Below are 7,843 nucleotides of genomic sequence, written 5' to 3' on the forward strand. Positions count from 1 at the left end.
TACGTGGGATGATTTATGATCGAGAAAGTCGAGGGAAGCCGCTTAGATCGTACAATTTACGTCCTTCGTCGATCCGTCTTGTACTACGACGTTACAACGTTGAAAATATCGAGTAGGGTTTTACCAAGAGCTTACACAGCACCATGCTTTATACATATATATATATAATACCAGTTTTGAAAAGCTTCAACTAACATAGAACCCTTTCAGTTTGTTTATAATGTTTTTATCAAAACGAATACTAATGAACGAAGAATAGTTAAAGATAAGGGAAAAAGAACAGAAAAAAAAAACCCAAAAAAAAATGATCTAAGGGATCAAAGAATGGGAAATATTTGAACAGGGTTGATGTAGATAATAATAATTATGAGAAATGCATTTCGTTGTGATTAAAATATATATAAATAACTTTATTGTTTATAATAAAATGCCCTATCTATATTACAAATATACAAAACCGTGTACTATTTACATTAAATCACCGTTTCGAGTTTTTTATTTGTTAAACGAGTCGTTACACATTACTTGTCGAAGAGTGAACCTGTTTTTTATTTATTTATTAACTTTTTTTTCTTTTTGTTTTACGTAATAATGAATAATCGATCGATTGATTAAACTATGTTCATCAAGTAGAAAGAGAGAGAGAGAGAGAGAGAGAAAAATGTTATTTTCGTTGCAAATACAAGGGTGCAAGGTAGCGCGCGGGGCTTATTGCTCCTCGCGATACAATCGTGGGCTTGCATTTATTTTATTTTACTTTATTATTTATTTGTATAATGCTTTATTTTTATTAATTTTTTTTTTTTCTTTTTCTTTTTCTTTTTTACTTTTTCGCTCTAATTACACCTTTTTTTTTTTTTTTTGTTGCGCAACTACTGAAGCTATATCACGATTCTCAAAAAATACGAATAAGTCGTTTAACTTTAGTTTACGTGGTTGTTTACTTTTTTTTTTTCCTTTTCTTTTCTTTTCTTTGCTTGACACACCGTGTATGTTGTTTTTTTTTGTTTTTACTTTTTTTTTCTATTCTTATTTTTACTCTTTATTTTTTTTTTTTCTTTTAAATCTTATCTCGGAATAGGGGAATATAATTGTGGATTAGTCGTGAGAGAAATATTTTTTGTTGATAATAAGTAGAGATAGATAGATAGATAGATAGATAGATAGAGAAAGAGAGAGAGAGAGAGAGAGTTAGGAAAATTTAAGTTAGATCGCAAATCTTGGGACCTTGGGATTCGATGATGCGAGGAACGACGCGACACAGAAGCTCCTGAAACAGAAAAGACAAATAAAAACAAGAAAAAGGGCAAAAATTATTTGCTTATTGATCAAAATATGTTATCTGTGCTGTCTATCGGTTATCGTATTACATACGATTGACATTTATTTGCAAGTGAAAATATTCGATTATCATATTATCGAACCGTCCGATAATCAGCACGTGAAATTGAACGAAATAACGTTGAATATATTTATATACGTGTATTTTACAACGCGAGGGAAAGTAAATGTGTATGCGTGAGTGCATGCGTGTTATATATATATTAACACACTCACATACATGTTTGTATACGATCGATAGTGGGCTGAAAATTTTCATGAAATTTCTTTTCTCTACCCCTCGCGTTCGAGCTAACGAGTTTTGTTTTTTTTATTCATCTTTTTCTTTTTCCCTCCCGCCCCACATTTTTTGTTTGTTTAATTTTATTTGATTATTTGCACACTTTATTTTTCATTTGCATATTATATATTTTTTTTTCTTTTCCTTTTTTTTTCTTTTTTTTTTCTCTTATCATCATTCACTTTACCTCGGACCTTCCGATCAATTTGAATAGATAATGGATACATAACGATTTCCCGATAAAACAATGAAGAGAAGTTTATCGAAACTCACCTTTCCCCGTTGCTGCGATTTCCAATTACTCTCGGGATACGGTAGTATTGTGATAATACTTCTGGCAACATTTCACATCTGAAATAGAAAAGAAGAAAAAGTAAATGGAGGAGAAATGAGGGAAAAATCTCGTAGATCTCGTTGAAATCTTGTTTTCGCTACCGTTTGTCGTTGAAACATCGAGCAAGTCTTTTTTTTTTTTCTTTAATAAAAACATCATTTTTCAAACGTCGAAAAAATATAATTATACTCTATAAAGCGAAACGATGACGCGGTGCAAACAAATATGTATATATATACTGAAAAGATTTATACATTATTCCGATTTTCAAATGAAATCAAATACAAAGAGAGAGAAAGAGAAACATTGTCAATATACGTTGTATAAAATGGAGAATATTTGTTTTATTAAACGCGAGATATATAAACGTAAAAAGGAGCCCCTAGCTTTATGGAAGACTATTTTGAAGATATCAACGTAACTTTCGAAATGCATTTAAACTTCCGCATCGCTGTGTGCATCCTGCTGCATCGAATTGTATTTTCTTTTTACAACGATGGTCACGCGAGGGTGTAGTACCACGCGTACATTTCTTCTCTTATACTTCCTCATTCTATATCTATTTCTATATCACTGTTTCTTTTACAGAATGTCGCATCGTATCAGAAGGATACTTTTTCGTAAATGCGAGTGGCAGAAGAAGTCTTTCTCTACAAAATTGCGTGTCTTTACAATTTCGTTTTTTCCACTAACATTTCTCCATTTTCTCATCTATTGTAAACCTCTCTCTCTCTCTCTCTCTCTCTTTATTTTATTTTACTTTTTATTTTTCATCTTCCAACGCTGTTTTCTTTTTTTCTAATTTTCTTTTTTTTTTCCTTTTTTTCCTTATAACACGAAGAAGACGCTTGACACGTTGAGTCAATGCACGACCTTATTACGTGCCCTCGCAACACCCGTCAGGATAATTTTCGATTCTCCATGAGCGATAGAAAAATATGAATATCCTTTGAAATATCTTTTTCCTAAGAGAGTACAATATTATTTGAGATAAAATACACGCACCAAACAAAGAGCGAACACAAAAAGAGAGAGAGAGTACGTTAAAAAAATTAAAATACCTAGTAGTATTATTATTCCCGATCGATAAATAAATAAACACAAGTAAAAACAAATAAAAATCCCCCATAAAATTCTTCCACGCGTCATATATATATAGAGAATATACAAATAATTTATTCCAAAAAAAAAAAAAAAAGAAAAAATACGCGAATAAGATAGATAGAGAGAGTGCAAGCACCACGAATGCACTTCGATGAATTCCATTGAGGGGATCGAAAGGAAGAAACAAAATAACAAAACTAAAATATAAACAAAGCTCGGCACGCAGCGATCGTGAGTAAGAGACAGAGACAGAGACAGAAAGAGAGAATGGGTTGATGTGGAGGGCGGTGGAGGAGGAGAAGGAGGAGGAGGAGGAGAGAACAATCGGAATCCAACAGCACGCGGCGTCAATCGTTTATTGTTTCCACTCGAGGGGCATCGTACTCTCTCTAGGTAGGATGATTCCAATAAATTTAGATCGTCGAAAAGCCCTTGTGAAAAGGACTGAAGGAGTAAAGGAGCCATTGAAAAATGTGCAAGAGGAAAGAAAAAAAGAGTGAAACAGAGAGAGAGAGAGAGAGTGAGAAGGGGGAAGAAAAGTACGAACCGCAAAAGTCTTTGCGTTTGTACGCGCAATGTAATTACGGCATGCCCCGCAGGATGAGAAGAATGAGGAGGTAGTGAGGTGGGGGTGGAGGAGGTGGAGGAGAAGAAGAAAGAGGAGGAGAAGGTGGAGGACTGCTCGAGCGAAAAAGTAATGGTTTGAGGGTTGCGGTGATGTCGGTGTAGTTGAAGGGAGGAGGAGGAGGAGGTGGAGTGAAGAGGACCATTGTAGGATGAGAAGGGTGCAGTCGATACGAACGTTTACTATGAGAGTGAGAGAGAGAGAGAGAGAGAGAGAGAGAGAGAGGACACGGTACGTAAACAGTGAAGTTATTGATTGCGAAAAATCACTTCCGGCCAAACGCAGAAACGCAACATGGAGGTTGTGGAACGTGTGTCGGGTAAAAGAGAGAGAGTGAGAGTGAGAGAGAGAGAGAGAGAGAAGGATCGTTGGTGGGAAAGGTTTGATTGGAAAATCGCCAAAACGCGTGTTATCGTTTGTTTTCAAATGAGAAAAACAACGAGTTTTCTGCAAACGAATTCGATTTAATCGATCGTTAATTTCATTTGAAATTTTCGTATCGTAAGGTTTGATTTAAATTTTGTTCTTTATTTTTCTCCCATCGACCACTGCTGCAAACCTTCCCATCAGACAAGCGTGTGTGGGTTTCTTTTTTTTTGTTCATTTTTCATTTCTTACATTTTCTTTTTCTTTTTTTTTTTTGTTTTTTTTTTTTCAGATTGACATAGGTAACGTAAAAGACGTAGTTGTCATGTGTAGTAAATGACAGGACGAAATTCAAGGTTTTATAACAGGAAGGAAAGAAGGTAGGATGGTGGAATCGTTTGCTTCAAGTTACGTGATTAGTATCGCGTTTGAATTATTAAAGCTGTTCGAGGACAGGATGACAGATCGTTGGAAGGGGGAGATTCATTCTCAGCAGTCACTACCGATTTCGATATCACCTTCTTCTGGTCGGACTTTTTCTATTCCTCTTTGGAAAGAAGGAAGGAAGGAAGGAAGGAAGGAAGGAAGGAAGGCTACAAATCGATTTGAAAGGCTTGGACGTCCTGCGAAAGAAAAAGATAGAGAGAAAAAGGGGGTAGGGGTAGGGGTACGGGTAGGGAATGAGAGAGAAAAACCTGCCAATGGTTCGACACCTTTTTCCAGTTTGATCTTTATCATTAGACATTTTATATCGAACTTTCGTAATATAGTTTTCTTTAGACACGAATATTGCCCGTTCGTTCGTTCGCAATCTCATCGCCGATCAAATTCCAATTTTTTCAATGGAAAATGAGAAAAAGAAAATTTATTTATTTTTTCGTATTGTCCGAGGATTATTTATTTTTTTTTTTTGATATTTTATTTGAAAAATATTGTGATAATTAGTTTGAAATATTAATTAATTAATTTATATAACTAAATTATTATAATATATATATATATAAGAACTTTTCAAAGCGTGTCACGCAAGCCTCGTGCAAGCAAGGTACCAGAAATTTGAGCAAAGTTACAAAATTTCTGGACACGCGAGTATTGCAAAATTCATACAAAACCAGTTTGGTAATACTACCCGTATAATATGACTGCGAGTTTATTTCATAATGAAAGATAAATAGTTTGAAGAAAAAAACAAACCTTTATTTATTATTGCATATCGATATTTTATTCAAATTACTTACGAATAAAGTAGGAAAATACTGACCTAATAAATATCAGCCCAACAAGGGAAGGATTTTATCAAGAAGAAAAGGAAAAAGAAGAAGAAGAAGAAAAACGAAAGTAAAGTAGTGTATCGAGGAAAGTGGGTAACAGCAATGAGATTATTTCCCTTTTCGTAGGTAGGTAGAGTAGTATAAGACGAAATGGCGAGTTGCTTTTAAAGGAAAAGAGCTTTCCTTTTCCCTTGGAAGATTCTTTTCCTTTTCGAATAATCGATTTTACTTTCTTTTATCCGCTCGTAAATATGGCAAATGAATGAACCATCGCATCGGTATGGTTTTTTTCTTACAATGATTTTTCAAACTTCAAATTAGAAATATATCGAAGAAGTTATTATTTTTTTCCAACTACCAAGATCTTTTCAGTTTCTTTTATTCTCTCTCTCTCTCTCTCTCTCTCTCTCTCTTTCTTGTTAACTTATCAATACTCCATAAAAACCACTTGGGTGGCGGGGGGCGAGGGGGGCGGGGGATGACGGCAACGGTAACGGTTATATTCTCATAAGTTGTTAACTAAAATGGAAATAGTATAGTGGCAGCGAGGTGGCAAAGTAATACAATCGCGGAAAATTCGATTTGTCCGAGTAATGAAAACGTCGGATTCACGGTACACCGCACCCCTCCCCTCCAACTCCTCGATGCCCACCCTTTTCCCAACCAACAACCCCTACTCCTATACCCCGCGTTGCATAAGCTTCGGCATATCTGTCGATTTTCCATTTTCACGTATAAGTATCAAACTTAACTGAGAGATTATTTCGTTGTTGTTATTGTCGTCGTAGTTATTTTCCATTTTCTATATTCGAATTTTTATTAATAATCTCAAATCTTTTTTCTACTATCGTATCTAACGTTAAAATTTTTAACGATGATAAATAACGATGTGATCATTTTTTACAAAGAAAATTCACGAAAGTTATCCGTCAATTCGGTGTTATTAATACGATAAAAATGTATTAAAGTATCGGATAAATACACATATTTCACGCGTACGTATGTGTATCGGTGTGTCAAGAAAACTAAAATAATAATAATAAAAAAAAGAGAAAAGAGAGGAAAGCAAGGGGAACGAAAAATTAATTAATATTTTTCTCGTTTATCGGTAATCGTCAATGAAGTTTCGATTGCAATAAACGTATCGACAGTTTGTGCAGGGAGAGAGAGAGAGAGAGAAAGAGAAACGAGCAACAACAACATCGTATTCGATATTACCGGTTAGAAATTACGACGACGCGACGCTTTGAGAACAAAAATCATGTTCTTTGCTTCTTTCTTCTTTTTTTTTTTCTTATTTTTCTTCGTTTTTTTTTTATACGAGCAGGAGTAACATGATGTATTAAGATCGGGATAGCAGAATTCGTTATCCCAGCATGCAGGACCATTATTCGTAAAGAGTGATACTCCTGATCCAGCGTTCCATTAATCTCATTTCTTTTTTCATTCTTTTTTCTCGACTCTGCAACCGATCTCCTTATACACTCTCCTTCTCTACTTCTTCTTCTTCTTCTTCTTCTTTCGAAAGCCTCTTTCTCCTTCCAGCCCCCCTGCCCCCCGCACCCCACCCCCTTCCAACCTCTTCTGCAGACCTCGCATATATTCCTTTAGACAAATCGCCGAGCGTATTTAAATTCAGCGAAGAAACCCGCGAAGGGCAATCGTCGGGAATTTGCGCTTGGAAAGAAAGTAATATCATTCAAAAAGGTACTACTATCGCGCGCTTTTGGGCCACCTACATTCTACGGTTGGCGTTGGTTGGCTGGTTAGTTCTTTGGTTGGTTGGCTGGTTGGCTAGATGGTTGGTTGGTTGGTTGGTTGGTTGGTTGGTTGGTTGCTCGGTTGGCTGAATCGACAAAGAGAGGAGGTTATTCCCCGATGCGAAAGTTTCTCTTCTCCATTTTACATTACCGGAATAGTTCCGGAGGAAAATGTTAGTCGCCGAGGAAACTTCATTTCCGCGATAACTTTTCCAATTATTATCAGATGGCAAATGGACACGCTCTTTGTACTTTTTGATAACTCTTAATTCACACCCCTTTGTGTTACGACCACCACCACCACCACCACCACCATAACCATCGACCATCATCATAATAATCATCCCCTTCCTCCTAATCATTTCTTCATCTTTATCTTATAACAACATTCAATCTCATTTCTTTGTATTTACTACCTGTCACGTGTGTATATTTATTATATTACATGTAATATGTGTATACGTAATGATATAAAACGCGGTTGAAACGAGTCCGTTAAAGTTCGAGCAGGAAGTCGAGAGACTTAAATTATAGTCCGAAGCCGATGGAAAACCGGACGTATAAAGCTTTCCGGTTGCGGTGCGACGTATTATCTCGATAAGGCGTTCTCGCGTGAACGCGCGATACGTATTGTGCCGATTAAGCGAGTGTAACGCCGAGATATTTCATCGCTCGAAGTTTCCGGTATCTTCTATCTCTATACGTTCACATAGAAATACACATATCTATGTATATATATATATATATATATATATATATATA

At 35.7% G+C, this 7,843-nt stretch overlaps 1 protein-coding gene across 1 annotated transcript in view; it reads right to left on the reverse strand.

Moving 5' to 3' along the window:
* Positions 1-386: 386 nt before the first annotated feature.
* LOC106786802 (slit homolog 1 protein) overlaps positions 387-7,843 on the reverse strand; it is a 90,869-nt gene continuing 83,412 nt past the window's right edge. Inside the window, exons 2-3 of the mRNA XM_014748578.1 lie at positions 1,895-1,972; positions 387-1,270 (exon numbers count right to left, since the gene is read on the reverse strand). The gene's annotated coding sequence lies outside the window, so the exon portion shown is untranslated. The remainder of the gene's footprint in view (positions 1,271-1,894; positions 1,973-7,843) is intronic.

The sequence above is a fragment of the Polistes canadensis genome, unplaced genomic scaffold (assembly GCF_001313835.1).
Source record: "Polistes canadensis isolate GaletaPanama2010 unplaced genomic scaffold, ASM131383v1 scaffold_82, whole genome shotgun sequence".
In the NCBI taxonomy this organism is placed as follows: Eukaryota; Metazoa; Arthropoda; class Insecta; order Hymenoptera; family Vespidae; genus Polistes; species Polistes canadensis.